We start from the raw sequence: 17106 nt of genomic DNA on the forward strand, positions 1-17106 counted from the left end.
ACAATGTACATTACGTTTTGGAATTAAAAATAAAGAAAGTATTGGAAATTTTTTTATTACATACAGATGAAAGCCACACTTAAATACTACTTTTCTACATAGTTGCCATTTAAATTCAGGCACTTATCGTAGCGATGGACGAGCTTGCAAATTCCTTCGTCGTAAAATTCGGCCGCCTGCGCCTTCAACCACGTGGCGACTGTCTTTTGGGACAGAAAAGGTGTGATTTTTGTGGATTTCCTGGAAAGAGGCACTAAATAAACTCTCAAAGGTATTGCCAAACTCTGCACAACCTCAGAAGAGCAATACAAAACAAGCGCAGAGGAAAGTTGGGCTCAAAGATCTTGCTGATTCACGACAATGCCCGGGCCCACACGGCAAATGCCACTCGTGAAGTTCTCGAATCTTTTAAGTGGGAGCTGTTTCCTCATCCGCCGTTCAAAAATGGTTCAAATGGCTCTGAGCACTGTTTGACTTAACATCTATGGTCATCAGTCCCTAGAACTTAGGACTACTTAAACCTAACTAACCTAAGGACATCACACAACACCCAGTCATCACGAGGCCATCCGCTGTACAGTCCCGACCTGGCACTGAGCGACTTCCACTTATTCCCAGCAATGAAGAAGTGGTTGGCTATGCAGCGTTTTGATGACGACGCACAGTTTCAAGAAGAGGTAACCACGTGGTTGAAGGCGCAGGCGGCCGAATTTTACGACGAAAGAATTTCCAAGCTCGTCCATCGCTACGATAAGTGACTTAATTTAAATGGCAACTATGTAGAAAAGTGGTATTTAAGTGGGGCTTTCATCTGTATATACTAAAAAAATTTCCAATACTTTATTTATTTTTAATTCCAAAACGTAATGTACTTTGTGGATAGCCCTCGTATAAGAAACTCTGGCGTCTGAGAAACGTTTAGAGATAGGATCTTTAGTACACCTCACAGCTAGGACTAACATGCTCCAAGGCTCACGCAGTTTAGATAAAGATCTTTAAGATTGTATCTGTTCACTTGTTGCCACGTGAAGCGACGCGACTTCGGAGAAAAAACATTTCCTCCCTCTGTGAAAACTTAAAAAAGCCATAATTGGGCGGTTTCTTTTCTTCCAGAGATGCAGGTTTCTTAACTCTGGGTTCGACACGAGTTTGTGCTGTAGTTTAGGAGGGGAGATTTATTGCCACTAAAGCCCTGTGATTGGCTCAAGATGGGGTGAAGGCAGTTTCGTTCGTGCACTTTACAGCAAACGGAATTTTCTTTTTTATCTGGGGAGGTGCGAAACACTCAGGTTGTGGACTCTGGTCTGGAAGGGATCTTTTGGTCTAATCTCTGGCATGTGTGGTTGGTGCTTGGGGCCTGTCCTGAGACTGACTTCGCTTCCAAGAGAGCCTGTGGGGAAGTTCTTACTGTACCGACAGTGAGACTTCAAACGTCTCGGACTGCTCGTTTGCCGAGGGCACACTTACTCGTTTTTGGTTTACCAGTCTTGACATTGATATTGTATAAGTGAGCCAAACTGGTCCTTGGTACGACCAGCGAATGGGTGTGTCACACACTGGAATCTACCGTGATTTCTGGGCTCTGGTAGAGAGTAAATTGCGATCCGTCTGCCTGATCGCCAGACTGTGAGATTTTGCATTCCTTTCGTGGTCCTGATCGATTCACAGGTGCCCCTTACGGCTCCGCCACACACAGCTCGCCAACTGCAAGTTACATTGCTGCGTGAGACAAACACGATAATGTACTGCTGCTCCGGCCATGTCAGGGCGTACAGATCTCAATCGCCACTTGCCCTCAGCTGCACCAATATAAACTTCTGTAGATTATGAATCAAGGTCTGCTCAGTGTCAGATCAATTCAGACTGCGTTATCCACATTTTTAGGGCCAGAGTACTTGACTCACCTCTCCCACCCACGGTCCTTGTCCATTGTTCTCTTAACCCAACTGTTAGTCGTTTACTGTATTCAATCAATAACCATAATATATGTCTGTGTTTCTTTAGAAAAATAAATGTTGTTAGTAAATTTTACTACATTCTCAATCATTTTATACGGTCAGCAGCACAGGTTAACTTTCATTGTGGCGTCCCTTGCCAGGATAACTTTCGACCTCACTGACTCTCTTCCTGCACGTGTCGCAGCAGTTCACGTGGTTGTTCACGCTTTTGTCAGGCGGACACATTAATGTGACTGGACAGTGCGATTGAGGACGCCGTGTGTAATAGATATTCTGAGCTGAAAACGTCGGAATACGAGAAGAAGAAAACAAAAGTAAAGGCAGTAAGTTCGATACTGGCATTTGAAAGAGTTTATAAAGTAACACATACTTGTAAAAAATCCTGGTACAATGAATTCAAAGTTTTTTAACATCCATAAATGTAATTCTTCAGGCTTTCCCGGCGATCTAATGACATCTCGGGTTGTCGGGTGTTCTACTGGATATCAGTGTCGTACAAAGACGGTATTTTGGTAGCGTAACTCGTTACCTTCATCAGGTGCGACCTGAGACTACTCCTCGAGTGGACCTGGTCCAGTATTTATGCCTGTGGCCTTGCCCCTTCACCAGGTGCTCCCTCTGAAGAAGCAACGGGGACAGCTGAAGCGCCCCACAAATAGAAGAACTGAAGGCGTGGACATGGAGAACGACCCCCCCACACAGAGTCCCAGGCGCACCAGACCGAAAATGGAATGGGCAGGGTCGGGTGTGACGGGCGTGGACCGCAGAGGGAACATCTAGAGCAGCAGCGGACCGAAAATGGAAAAACGGAACGGCAACGCTCCAGCAGATCACAGTGAGCGGGAGAGGGCCACAGGGGGAGTGCCTCGTACCACAGACGGGATTCCAAACGCACCAGACCGAAGATGGAACACCCAGGAGCGTGCCTGGCGGGCGCGGACCGCAAAGAGAACACGCAGGACTGTAGCAGACGGAAAAGGGAACGGCAGTGCTCCAGAAGATAGCAGCGAGCGGGCGCGGACCGCAGAAGGAGCGCCCTCTCCCAGACGAGCTGTGGGTGCCGACCGGAGCGGACCGACAGCCGCACAGCAGCAGCAGCAGTCGCACGAGGGAGCAGTGCCCGCCCACCCACCCCACCCCACCCCCACCACTGCACCTAGGGGGACACCGCAGCCGCCGCTGAACAAAGCGCCGGCCCACGCGGTGACTAGCCGTCTTCAACAACAGCGAGGAGCAACGAGAAGGCAGAACAGCGCCATCGCACCTCCCACACCGAGGTGCATTCCAAAAGAGCATTTTTGTTGTGCTTGTCGCAATTTTGTCTTGTCGGTCTGTCTGAGTAATCAGGCAGACAAGCAAAAGTGTCGTGTTCGTCTACCTAGCGCAAGCGGGTAGACAAGCAAAATTGTCGATACACCAGCGTCGCACGGCAGCCAGTGCTGCCTCCTCCCATCAGAGTAGGGTAATCTCCGTACCAGGGCCGGTGGCGCAGCCCCGATACCCGCGTACCTGTAGAACAGGCCAAATCAGCCCACAGCTACCCTACGGTGACAACAAGTGGGACTGAGCTGGAACAGTCACTGGTGCGACTACACTCATCACACACGACCCCAACATGAACACTGAGGATCGAGGTGGGACCCCCCACTCCCGATCCCCCCACGACACTGTTGGCGGAGCAGAAGTGGCTACACCAACGACCGACAACCGTACGGTGACGTACGTCGTGGAGAACCTTCCTCACGACATCACACAGAAATCCATGGCAGCAAAAATTAATTCCTTTGTAGAATACGCGGTCAGGTCAAAATCAGGTCCCTGAACGTAACAAGAAATGGGAGGGCCTACATGAACTCCGCAAGTAGAGTGCGGGAGGAATATTTCCAAAAGATCTTCCGTCATCATACAGTATCCTCAGTCACAGTGCGCCCTGAAGAAATACGTGAACCTAGACAGCCCATGCAAAGATCTCGGAAGCCACCCCTCAGCGCGGTCATAAAAAAAAGTGCCGTTAGATGTTGAGGCAAGTGACGTAATTCAACAGCTGCCCGACCAGGGCCTAGATGTAGAGAGGGCTTGGCGAATCACTTCTAGGGAGAGGCAAGCTGCTACCAGAAACATCAGACTGATATCGCGAAATCAGGACAGGATAGACAGCTCCTTACAAAAGGCGTGGTCATCGACTACGCGAAAAAAGAAGTAGAGCTCTCCAAACTTCCTTCACCGCAGCCAGCGCAATGCGGGCAGTGCCTGGGCTTTGATCACTCCACGGCGAACTGCAAGGCCCAGCCAAAGTGTCCGCAATGCGGAGGAAATCACAAACTTAGCCGGTGCGACATTAAAAACCCGGAGAAGTGCTCAAACTGTGAAGGTGACCACTCGGCCTTATATTACGAGTGCCCCAAACGACCCAAAGTTGCTGAAAAAGAAGAACTCCGTGCACCAATTAAAATTATGGAGGAACCTACACCCATCCCACCTGCAGAAGACCTCCAGCAGGAGATGGTCCTGAAGAATGACTTCCTCCGAATCCTCACTGGAGCACTCGTCAGTCTTTTCCAGGACCGGCGAGAAGAAATAGTGAAAACTGTGAATCAGGTGTCGCAGCAAATTTTACACAAAAGCGTCAAGGCAACCCAATCAGGAGTCTGCCTCCATGTAACAGTGGCAGACAGGGTCAGTCCGGCAACACAGCTGGACATAACACACACCCCGCAATCACCTACACAACCACAGACACCCACCACACAACCATCCAAACCCCCACAAACACCTACACAACACCAGACACCCACCACACAAACACCCCAACCGCAACACGCGCCTGCACGAACACAAAACACACCACACTCACACACTTCCAGAAACAGGACTTATTAAAATCTAAGTCGCGGTACCAACATGGCCGACCACCAACAATAGTTAAATCTCCTCTTCGCCAACGCGAGGGCAGTTAAAGACAGGAGGACACTACTCACGCATACACTATTGCGCAACAACATACAAGTAGCCGGCATCGCCGAAACGTGGCTGTCTCATGAGAAGCAGTGCAATATACCTAAGTTCAACTGTTTCCGCAAGGACGGAGACGGTAGAGGCGGCGTCGCGCTGTATGTGCGCACCACAGTAGCGGCAGCGGAAGTCCCTCCCCCCGCACAGCTTGGAGACACAGAGATCGTCATGGTCAAACTAAAGGGCCACAATGCAAGGCCCATAACAATTGCATGTTTGTACAACCCTCCAAATAACCCCCTCCCGATCCACGCGATGCGACACCTTATGACGAAAGACAGATTCATCCTACTAGCTGACTTGAATGCGCGACACGAGAGACTTGGTGACCACAGCACAAATCACAACGGACAAATCCTCTTCGATCTTCTGACGACCGCTTCCCCATCTACCAACCCACTTTTATAGGCCACCGAGGAAGGTCAGCGCCCAATCACATCCTATACAACCCTACCATGAGCGACTCGATAGCCAGTGCGGAAGTCGGCAACTCAGTAACAAGTGACCACCTCCCCATCCTCTTTTCCACAAATGCAATAGCCCCACCGAATCCTCTACCAATCAGACGAACCATACGACAGTACTCCAACGCCGACTGGAATAAGTACAAAGACGTACTCTAACAAGAATTATCCATCCTCATGACCGTGACAGACCCCACGACCTCGAACTTGTCACAACCAAAATAGAATCATCCTTTAAACAGGCAATAGAAGAAGCAATACCGCAAATTACCATAGACAACTGGAAACCTACTATCCCCCGAGAAGCTCTTGACCTAATACAACGGAAAAGACGACTACAAAGAGAGATGAGACGTACCAACAACCCGAACTTACGACAAACTTGGAACCGACTGAACAATCGCGTCAAACAAATCATCTCGACACATCCACAAAGGCAATGGGAAGAAACATGCGAGAGACTTAACTACAGAAACGGAGGACAATTTTGGAAACGATTTAAAACACTGACGGGACAAAGAGCAACAACTACCAGCACACTAATCACAAACAACGAGCCAACGACAGACCCACAACAACAAGCCCACATCTACAAAGACGTGTTAGAAGAAGTATACTCCTTCCCACATGACAACAACTTCGACGAGGTTTTCAGACGAACAGTAGAGCTCCGACTCCCACGACTACTTAACACACACACAGTAGAGACGGAAAACGAAAACTCCTTAACTAAACCGATAACTGACAGGGACATAATGGACGCGATACTAACGGGACGGAACTCAGGAACTCAGCGCCAGGCCTAAACGACATACGACGAATTCACCTAGGAAAGGCACCTCTCCTTACACTCATCCCTATCCTATCCCTCATATTCAATTACTGCATCAGCACAGAGACCATCCCAACTGCCTGGAAAACAAGCAAGACAATCATGATCCCTAAACCAGATAAACCAAGAACAGACCCACGATCCTACAGACCCATCTCTCTTCTAGACGTACTGGGAAAAACCTATGAAAGAATCATCAGACAGACTCAGGACATACGTAGAACAGAAAGAACTCCTTCCCCTGATCCAAGCCGGCTTCCGCAGTAAGCACTCCACCGACGATCCACTGTTCAAACTTGTGAACGGAGTTATGCAGGGCTTTAACAATGGACAGTGCACCCTCGCAGTATTCCTGGATATTAAAAGGGCGTTTGACAAGCTATGGCATGACGGACTCCTCTTCAAGCTGTGCGAAATAGCGATCCCTATCAAAATGGTTCGCCTCGTAAAAGCGTACCTAACCGACCGCGTATGCAGGATACATGTATCCAACACCTCATCCCAACCTTTCACCCCGCAAGCAGGAGTGCCACAGGGCGGCATCCTGTCTCCGCTGCTGTACGCTCTGTACACAGCAGATATACCGACCACCCAATCCCCAGACGAAACAATAGCCCTCTACGCAGACGACACCGCTTACTGGTGTACATCACTCAGGACAACAACTATACAAAGAAAGACGGACGCATACCTAAAACGACTCGAAGACTGGATGAAAAAGTGGAGAATCAGACCAAATCCACCAAAGACACAAACTGTACTCTTTCGACACAGAAACTTGACCAAAAAGAGACAACAAAACGACAATGACATACAATTAACACTCTGGAACACGCCACTCAGACTTGTCAACACGGCCAGGTACCTTGGCGTGTTCCTAGACAAACATATGAACTGGCTTACCCACCTGAACTACCTCACCGACAAGACCAGAAAACGCCAAAGACTGGTACGACAAGTACAAGGACGCCTCCGTGGCTGCAGCATGGAAACAGCCATACACACCTACAAAACTTTAATCAGACCTGCCCTCGAATACGCCAGCGCCCCGCTGGGAGGCATTCCGCACACCGTAGCAGACAGACTATACAGTACGGAACGACGACTACTCCGCAACCTCGCGAGACTCCCGGCAAGGACGCCCAGCAACGACGTATACGAAATAGTTAATGTGGAACCACTCCAGACACGACTGACAAAACTGCGCGCGAACTACGGACAACGAATACTAACGCAAAGACCTGACATGGAAAGCCTAATTACGACAAGACCTCATACTCAACGACTCCCCAAGCACAAGTATATCCGCCCAGCGCGTACAGTAGCTTAAAACACATCAAACCACTTCCCAGATTTAGCCCCCACTATGGAACCGCTGACAACCCATATCACTACCCCTTCCCACCTAGACGTCAGACAATAAAACACAGACAGACATATAACACGGAAACCAACACCCAACCACCAATCACATCACACTCTCACTCACTCTCTCTCTCTCTCTCTCTCTCTCTCTCTCTCACACACACACACACACACACAACAACAACAACAACAACAACAACGACAACACACGCACACTTAAACAAGCTGGCACACTCTACAACTACTCAAACCTGTTCTGCCACTGAAAAATATGAAAATAGAAAATAGCCATAATTGTACAACAAAAATTAGTAACAAAAGTAACATCATTATACGTTACCCTCAGACTCACTTCAAAAACCTCTTCTCATTTGCTCTCCTCCCCTCTGCTCCACAATCGAACACAGTGTTAATTTAAGAAATATTACATACAAAGTACACACAGTAACACTATACACTCCAACGTAAATAACCATAACTATATATTACCATATGTTAATGTTTATGTCTTCAACTCTCACTTAAAAAACCTCTCCTCATCTCTTCTCCTCTCACACACTCTATTGTTGCACATATTGATAAAATAAGACATATCCCCTGGTAATTACGTACAGCAACACAATACACAACAATGTGAACAATCATATATTATCATATGTCAATGCTTACATCTTTATCTCTCACTGTCTCCCCAAATCTCTCCTTTTATCTTCTCTCCTTCTATATTCTATTATTATAAACGTTGTTAATTGTATTACTATATACATTGTTAAACTAAAATATAACCTTGTAAATTATGTATCGCTGTTAAATTCTATTACTATATACCTTGCTAAACTAAAATATAACCTTGTAAATTATGTATCATAATACTAAATGTTTATTGTCAATGACCACATCAAAAGTGCAAAAAATGTATAAAGCACCTTTCTGCAAGCACTTTAAATTGTATTAAAAAGGAAATAAAATTGTAAATCCTGCCTATGGCTAAAAAGTGCAATGCAAGCACTAGAATAGTCCGCCCTCCCCCTAAGGGAAGGGAATGAAATGTGCCAAAAAAACAAAAAAAAAAACAAAAAAACCTTCATTCGTACAGTTCTGGAGTATGCAGCGGCCCCCCCTGTGTGAGGTATACGTGCACCGATCGCAAAAAGACTGTTGAGCACGGAATGGAGACTCCTACGAAGTATCGCAAGGCTACCGTATATAACACCTAGCAACGAAGTATATGAGGCAACCAGAATGGAGCCAACCAGGTTAGCCAAAATGAGAGCCAGATACGGAAATCACATCTTAAACAAAAGACCGGACGTGGAGGACATTATCACAGTCAACCACAGAACAAACAGGAAACCTAAATTCAAATACACAACACCCTCCCACACAATCGCTCATAACACAGCAATTGCGTACCCCGACCTCGCCCCAATCCTATCACCACTAACAACAAATACCACCATCCTCCTACACCTAGACGAAAGAACTCAACAATAAAACACAAACACCACCAAGCACACAAGAACATGGCCCACAAAAGAACCACCAAAACATACCTAACCCAACTCCCTCTACTCCCCCTCCCTCGCTCTGCACACTAAATAACAAAATGTAAAATAAATGCATATGTATAGTAGCATAAGTAGTTACCTGTATTATAAAATATCTGTAATTATAAACTATTAATGTCAAAGAACAGATTGCATTGTAAAATTAATTGAAGGGAAACGAAACTGTAATGTAATATTAACAAAAAAATTGTTAAAATATCACTGAAATTGTTAAAATATCATTGTAATTGTTAAAATATCACTGTAAATGATAAAATATAAAAATATCATTGTAATTGTTAATGACAAAAAGAAAACTTGCACATGTAACAAGAGAAATGTAAAAATTGTCTAAAAATAAAGTGTATAAACCCATGGCTGAAAAGGGCAAATAGCAAGCCGTAAAACAGCCCGCTCTGTCCCCTCAGGGCAGAGAATGAAAAGAACAAAAAAAAATAAACAAATAAATAAAAAATTAAAAAAAATAGAAAAAAACCTCGAGGAGTAGTCTCAGGTCGCACCTGATGAAGGTAACAAGCTACGCTACCGAAATATCGTACAAGTACGACGCTGATATCCGGCAGGACACCCATCAACCCAAGATTTCATCTATAAAATGTATCTACATTAAAGTAAACGCAAACAAGGATTAACATTACCATGTATTTGATTTCCATCTTTCCTTGTCTAAATTTTTTGCCGTTCTTATTATCAGCTCGTATTATTTCTGCTTACTTTGTATCTTCTTTTACAACACTGGCCCATTTTTTGCTTCAGTTCCAGCTGTACTGAGAGTCTCGTAAAAATTCGAAACCTGTCTGGGTAACCTTGTTGTTTCCATCCTTTTAAAGTGGTCACAGAATTTTAACCAGCATCTTTTCATATGCGAATAAATAATGGTATAATTTCAATTTCCATATTGCCTCATCGTCTGTATATTGTTTGCTTTCTCTCCTGGATTTAATTTTGCCTTAAGAACTTGAACTCAGTTCTCGGTATTCGACATGTCATCATTTCGGCTGCTGTAATTCTGTTTCATTTTAACATTCATTACTACGTATTTTCACAATTAAAAGTCGAACTAATATTATGAAATTGACATATCGAATTTTATTTGTTGCTCCCAGCTATGAATTATTTCTTTGTGGGAGCATGTACATTGATTAATGTGTACACCTTGTTTTCTGACTTGATCAGAATGACTTCAGCTGCAGTGCCACAGTATGGTTGCTTATGTATGTTAACGTTTTTTTAACGTTTATAAACTTTTATCTAAAAAGTAAAAATTTTCGATTTACAGAAACAGTTTGCATATTACTCGCCCCGATAAGACAATCCGTTCTGTGCTTTTTTTCTGTTATTGTCCAGGTAATTATTTCCTTCGATCGTCTATATTTTTCGAGTGTCTGTCAGACTGAGTTCGTTAGTAGTTTCTTACTCTGTTTATTATTTGAGTTTAGCGTTTTCTGAGTCTTGATGTACTACATTTGTACATGTGGCAGAAGGAGTTTGGAAGAAAGCATTGCTTGCAAGATCTAGTTAGTTACAGAGAATAATTGAGAAACAAAAGTTATTGTAAGGTCTTTTTACTTATTACTAGTTGGGTTATTATTTTATATATTTTGAATTGTGGATGTTTTATATCCATTTTAAAATCATGTTGTATTTTAACTATTTTCTTATTAAATCTAGTGTTGGGAAGCAAAAAGGGGAAGCATTTTACGTTGGGCCCTGAAAACCAGACCGTGGTGGAATATACACTAGACATGAAATCGACTTGACAGAAACATCGACGAATGTATCAACCGTCAGCCATTATGTGGTAAGCAAAGTGGGATCCAAAGGAAAACACTCATGAATAAATATTTTAACATAAAAGACAAACCATGATAAAAAAAACATTATCATTATAGCGAATTATTAAAACTATTTTGTCAGATTGAACGAAGAACAGGACACTAGGAAGCAGTGGACGGTGCAATGGTAGAGTGGTGAGCGAGAGTAAAGGAGATTGAAAGGAGAGGAAGGAAGCTATTCATGGTGGAAGGAAAGGCATATATAAGCACGTGACCACTAATTTGTTGCATTGATAGAACTGTAATGATATTGAGGTACTCACTGTTGGGCACACCTCTCGATTGGACATGAGGAAGGTAGAAAACACTCAAAGCAAGGGTTACCCTGGCATGGTACGGGAAACCTAGTGGCGGTAAATTTCCAAATTCGGTATGGATATTTTTTTTTGTAACGTATATAAACTTTTATTTACAATTTGTAACAATTACAAGTCTTTACATTAAATGGTATACTTGATTATTGAACGGTGATATTCACTGTCTAGGTTTCTGTTCTGATTGTTCTTTTGATAGTTCTTGGTCGAGTTACAACACGTTTATTCACTGAGTGTCCTTCAGATAGATTTCCTGTCTGATTTTTTTTATGTCTTTTAGTTACAAAGCTTGCGTTACTTCTATATTTTTTTTTTGAATTTACATGAAAAAAGGGAAAAATACAAATTTGCCTCTATGCTATTTGAAATGCACCTATTTTGGCATGTTTGCTATATGTTTCCCAGAGGCGAAAAAGGGGAATATAAACCAGAAACATCTATGTGATTAAATTTGTGAATGCCGGGGATTATTAGTCGCAGAGAGGCATGCTACGTTTGGCACATGATGGGCCGAGATTTACAACACAACAAAAAAAGCAAAAAAAAAACAAACAAACAAAAAACAAAAAAAACAAGTCAATAAGCAAAAGAACTAAAAACATAAGAGAAAGGAAAAACGTACCTTGAGTGGAGAGAGAGAGCGAGAGAGAGAGAGAGTGAGTGAGAGAACACATTAATTACATGCAATACACTGTATGACATTTTGTTGTTTTCTTGGAGCACTTTGTAACCTTTTCACTAAATTTATCTCTGACCATTTCCTTGCCTGCTTTTATTTGGCAATTGGACACTGTATCACTACAATTGGCACACGTCACTCTCACTGTTGCACTGCTTCACATATAAACTTTCACTATGTGCACATTTCGTAAAAAACGCTTTCAGCGCTGCACCACTCTTGCCGTCGGGGCTTTGGAGGGATCGGTGGGCGACGTCCTCAGCGACTGGGGTGTGGGTGTTGTGGGAGGGCGTCGGTCACGTCGTGTTGAAGGCGTCTCGGAAGGCGGCGTCCAGCGGGACCTGCAGGAAGTTCTGGAAGGTCTCTCGGTACTTGCTTAGCATACTGGCTCTGTTGGAAAACTGTAGTTATAAATAAAATTTTTCCGGTACCGGGAATCGAACCTTTTTTTTTTTTTTTTTTTTTAACGTATTTAGACTTTTATTTACAAAATAACAATTTCGTTTTACAAAATACAGTTTACATTTTACTTGTAAAGACGAGACAATCCATTCTTTATTTTTATTTTTCTGTTACTGTACTGTCCAGGTAATGATTTCATTTTGTATCTTTTTTTTAATATTTTTCGAAAGTCTGTCAGTCTGATGTTTTTTTAGTTGTTTCTTGCACCGTTTATTGTTGTAGTTTAGCAATTTAGCTTTTTTGAACCTTTGTACGCTACATTTATACGTATGGCAGAGTGAATATGGAGTAAGCATTGATTGTACGATCTAGTTATTTACAGAGAATAATTAGTATATAAGAAAACAAAGTTATTTTATGGAATTTTACTTATTACTAGTTATGGTATTATTATTGATATTATTTTTGTAGATGTTTTGAGTTGAGGATGTGCTCTATTCATTTTAAAATAATGTGTTATTACTATCCTCTTTTTAAATCTTGTGTTAGAAACAAGGGGGAGGCATTTTACGTTGGGTCTTGAAAAACGAGACCTTAGTGGGACATGCACTAGGCATGAAATCAGTTTGATAGAAATATTAACGAGTGTATCAGTTGTCAGCTCTTGTTTGATGGGTAAAGTGGTATCCAAAGGGGAAACCCTCATGAAAAACTATCTTAACATATTAAACAATCCATGACAAAAGAAAAAGCCTCCTGGGTGAAAGCCAGGTATCCTAGCCACTAGACCATACCGGATTCTTGTATACTGTTACCACACGTTGAGTCACACTGTCGCTCTTGCCGATGAGATACACGAGAGTTGTAGCCACTGCCGGCGAGATGCGAGGGCGTGACGAATAAAGATGGTCATCGCCTGGCAGCACTCCATCACTAGTGGCGTCCAGTTTTGCCGCTGAGACGAACTCTTGCTGGGAGCTCGCCAACTGTGGCTGTTACACAACCCTGTGGCACACAGTATGCGCTCCGAGACAGACCGTCACAGCCGTGGAAATGTTAAGGTCCGGCGAGAACTGTGTAGACCGATGTCCGGGTCGTATTGATGGTGGCGTGTTGAACTTCAGCAACTTTGGACCATACCGTGAAAGATTTGACGACCGGAGGTCTTAGCTGCCCGTGAGGTTCCGGGTTGTATAATCATCGTCCGCGAAACTGTTCCGTTACGTCTTCGTCCAGATTTGCACAGGACATCTGAGCAGGACAGAGTAAGCCGATGCAGGATCACCTCTGAAGATGTCTAGCGCAGCTCTGAGACGAAACATTAGCAGCCGAGTACCTTTTTCAGATTCGTCTCATTTATCTTTTTTTTTTTTTTTTTTTTTTTTTTGTTCGAATATGCGTCCAACTTTTGCCATGTCTTTTTATTCTGTCTTAGGTGCAGTTTAAACCTCTTCTCTTTTCGCTGTAGAGTTGGCTTATGCATGGAGTAGGCGCATGCGCAAAACTAAATTTGTCGTTCCTTTTTATTGTTCCAATTTTATCGTTACTGCGACTTTCATAGAAATCCGCAACATTGCGTAGCTAATTTGGTTGGTTCCATTCTCTTAACATGCCTACAGAATTTTAGCGTGCGTCTTCTCACATCCGAATACTATTAGCATACATTTCAATTTCTATATGTGACTCCAGCTGTCAAGTTATTAGGTTACGGAGAAAGGTTTTCCCGTAAATGCCCTGCAGATTATTTAATTTCGTTACATCACTAGTGCAGATCGATCTCATTCAAGATTATCACGTAATTTGAACTTAAGTATCACCATCCGATATTTGCAGCGAAATTCGCTTCAGACTTTAAAGAGACAAACGCAGGCGTATTGCGCTTGTTTGTGACAATTGCCACAGCTTGCTACCGCTACCTTTTTCTGTGTTATGGGACAATAACGCACAGTTGTCATTATTTTGTTTCGTGCAGCACTTGACCATATTGTCGAGTCTCCGTTTTAGGACAAAGCAATGCTGTAGAAACCCGAATTACTAGCGAAAAGTTAGATGCCGTCCAATTAAAATTAGACACTTGGAAAAAAGGGAAGCAACCATATGACTATGAACAACTTAGTCAGCAAGGAAATAATGAGGGAGGGAAGGAAAACTAAAAGGGGGAAGAAATATACAGAATAGCTATACAAAGGAAATGAAGGAAATAATGCAGAGAGAAAAGAGGAAATAAATAAAGATGGAATGGGAGATAAAATACTACGAGAGAATTTGACCGAAGAGGGAAAGACAAGTCGAAGCAAGGCACCTAGAGTAGACGACATTCCCTCAGATGTACTGATATCTTCGGAAGGGTCAACTATGAGAAAACTATTTCCCCTCGTAAAGAAGATATGAAACAGAAAAAAATACCCACAGACTTCAAACAACAGAGTGATAACCCAAAATTCAAACAAAGTCGGGTGAAAATATTACCGAAAAAAGATTATATACTGCAATAAAATAACAAGCAGCATATTGCTCACTAATTCTCTGAAGAAATAAAAACTTTACAGTTTGCTGATGACGCTGTAATTATGTCAGAGACAGCATATGACTTGGAAGAGCAGTTTAACAGACTGGATAGTACATAATACGAAGGACAGACATATAGTTTAAAATCAGAGACGATAAACGAGCGAAAGTCCAGCTGTTTATTCTGTTTTCACTGTATGACAATGGGTTTCATACATTGGGGGTTAATCGTCAGGTCATATCTGCATACAGAATAGAACTACGTAAGTAAAAGCTCTAATAGTCAACAAAACCCACCGAACAAAGTAGACAGTAAAGTGATGAACTCACAGAACTAATGCTTCATGTGCCACAAATTCCAAAGAACAAGGCGCGTAAAAAAATGTCACACCACTGTAAAACCTTGGATGAAACGGCAAATGGGCATCCGATCCAAATCACGCATGATGAGTAATACGTCTCCAAAACACAGTCAAAAGATGAGCCCGGACAGCACGTGACACTCCACGTGTGATAGGATAAAACCTATGAGCAAGAAACACTGCAGAATGAATGAAATGTAAATTAACACACAGCTCGCGGTGTCAGTAGAGTACAGAAGAGAAGAAACCTTCTAGCATCGCCAAAAGCCGCGGGAGCAACAAAGAATTAAAAGACGCTCAATCCTTGGGAGTCATCGACATACTAAAATATATTGTCACGCATCAAATTAGAACTGTACGTTACAGCGGTAGCCATAAACTGAAGCCAAGCACGCTCTACCCCCAAGTTGAAGGTCACGACATCTAGCGGTAGAAACCATACTAAAGGGACATGCATATTGGACCTTGACAATCGCAGTAATGAAGTGGATGTCAATGTTAAATGACAGTCCAGTACAAGAGACAGAAAGTAATAATCATTACAGTTATGAGAAGTGAGATACAATTAAAATTACTTAAAGATAAGAAACAGAACAACAAGATAACGAAACCCGACTGAAGTCCTAGTCCCTGATGGCAAATTATATTAAACCAATAAAAATATATAAATATAAGAAATATAAAAAATATAAAAACAAAATATCTAAAACAGCGTAAAGTAATGCTACCCTAAGTTAACGCAGAAATCGATCTCTATCATTTTTTAAACAGTCCAAATTAACATGGAGAATATAGAGACCATATGATGGATCTTAGTGAAACCAGACTAGAGCTGACAAAAGACAAATTCATGGACCATAACCCTGCTAAAATTAATCACTCAAAGCTGGTCAAAGACCCCCGTTGGAAGGGTTGGGGGTGAGGAGGGGGAACAGAGAAGGAATCTGAGAGAACGGGATCTAGGCGACAGAAACAATGAATAGAAAAACACGTGGACCCTATCAATAATGAGGAGACTATAAGTAGTCAAGTTTCATTAAGGAACCCCGTAGTTTTAGTCCGTCTGGCCGTTCAGTATCAGTATCAGTAAAGGAATTTCTTGATAGCCTTAAAAATGTTTATCTCTTCTAAAATATCTTACACTGTCCCTTTATTCTCAATGCGTAAAAAGTCAGGGTTATTTTCTACACTCCTTACTGAATGTCCCGTTTCCCGCAAATGTGCCGGCCGCTGTGGCCGTGCGGCTCTAGGCGCTTCAGTTTGGAACCGCGTGACCGCTACGGTCGCAGGTTCGAATAATCCTGCCTCGGGCATGGATGTGTGTGCTGTCCTTAGGTTGGTTAGGTTTAAGTGGTTCTAAGTTCTAGGGGACTGATGACCACAGATGTTAAGTCCCACAGTGCTCAGAGCCATTTGAACCATTCTTTTTTTTTCGCAAAATGTAACGACAAGGCAGACTTTGAATTATTCACATTGAGGTGTTGCTTAAACCGCGTATACAACCTCTATCTGTTTGACCTATATATATATATATATATATATATATATATATATATATATATATATATATATATATATGTCCCGGAAATCATTATACTTTAAACCCCAGCGTTCTTATACAAGTTGGTATCACATGACTCTTTGTGTCTGTATCTGGTCCCGACATTACGAGGAATCAAAAATGCAGATAAATACCCTTCTTTCTTAGATGTCTGCCTGTGCGTTCTGACGCACTCCCATAATATTGCAAACGGTGATATCTGACCGCGGGTGGGTTAACGTGTAAGGGAACGGGGGTGGAGAAGAA

This window comes from Schistocerca piceifrons, chromosome 9 (assembly GCF_021461385.2).
Source record: "Schistocerca piceifrons isolate TAMUIC-IGC-003096 chromosome 9, iqSchPice1.1, whole genome shotgun sequence".
In the NCBI taxonomy this organism is placed as follows: domain Eukaryota; kingdom Metazoa; phylum Arthropoda; class Insecta; order Orthoptera; family Acrididae; genus Schistocerca; species Schistocerca piceifrons.